Source organism: Austrofundulus limnaeus, unplaced genomic scaffold (genome assembly GCF_001266775.1).
Source record: "Austrofundulus limnaeus strain Quisiro unplaced genomic scaffold, Austrofundulus_limnaeus-1.0 Scaffold419, whole genome shotgun sequence".
Taxonomy (NCBI): Eukaryota; Metazoa; Chordata; class Actinopteri; order Cyprinodontiformes; family Rivulidae; genus Austrofundulus; species Austrofundulus limnaeus.
The window spans coordinates 277,407-278,467 of record NW_013952821.1 but is presented as its reverse complement, the minus strand read 5'-3'; the positions used below and the strand labels follow the sequence as shown (position 1 = coordinate 278,467).

Sequence of the window (1,061 nt, the reverse complement as noted above, 5' to 3'; positions counted from 1 at the left end):
TGAAACTCTCAGACTGAAGAAGTCTCTTGGAGGAGAGACGAAACGTTTCATTAGAGAAGAACCCGTCCAGAAGACCTATACAATTTTTTTCTTCTCTGGTCTTTTGTTTGTTGAAAAAAAATTATTTGAAGTCTGACTCTTCTTCCTCTCTCTGATAGTGACTCAAAATAATCTTAAGAAACATCAGATTCTTCTCTACAGTCTGTGTTGTTGGCCATTGAAGCAATTCTCTGTTCACATTCAGACATTCCATTTTGACATCACTTCCTGTTACTTTACAGGCAAATATCTCAACAACTGTTCATCTCAACGACATGAAATTTCTTTAGCAATATTTTGTCAATGACATCTTTTCAAAAACGCATTCATACGTATTACAAAAAATTGACGTCACATGTACTTTAAACTAAACTWTAACAAAGGAATTACAAAATGTAARTTTAAAGGGGCGATATTATGTGCTTTCCAAGCCTATATTTCAATTTTATACTAATTTTATACTTCCTGGCCAGGAAAAATATCTACAAAAAAATCCTTTGTGCCTTCTGCAATTACTCTACTAAACAAGGCTGCATAGTTACACCCACCCCTCCCCATTTCAGGACTGTTTTAAATTTGGTTGTTTTGTGTGGATATGGGTTTTTTATTATAGTACTTAGTGTCATTGATGTTTGCTTTTTTGACTTATTTTTAAATGTATGTTTTTAACATGGAGCCCTGTCAAAGACAATTTTCTGTCACCTTTGGGACATACAATAAAGCTTATCTTTTATTTTTAAATAAAGTAACTATGTCACATTTTCAGTTTATGAAAGAGATAGATATTTGTAAAAATCCCCAAAACAATTTACTTCTCATCTTGACAGTTTCTAAAAGCCTTGAAATAGGTCTCTGTCTCTTTAAGAAAATCCATCCACTTTGGTCACGCCCATTTCAGCATGTAGCCTGCCGGAGTCGCAGAGCGGGAGGGAGGGGGATTGGGGGGCGCTCTGCCATGAGGAAGTTCGGCTTAAAGACACGTCCCAGGGGCGTTTCTGGTCCCAAAAGGTGTTTCTGGTCCC

General features: G+C 36.4%; 1 protein-coding gene across 1 annotated transcript in view; it reads right to left on the bottom strand.

The window, feature by feature from the left end:
- cep131 (centrosomal protein 131) overlaps window positions 1-1,061 on the bottom strand; it is a gene marked incomplete at its 3' end in the record, with an annotated part of 26,068 nt that overhangs the window by 12,019 nt on the left and 12,988 nt on the right.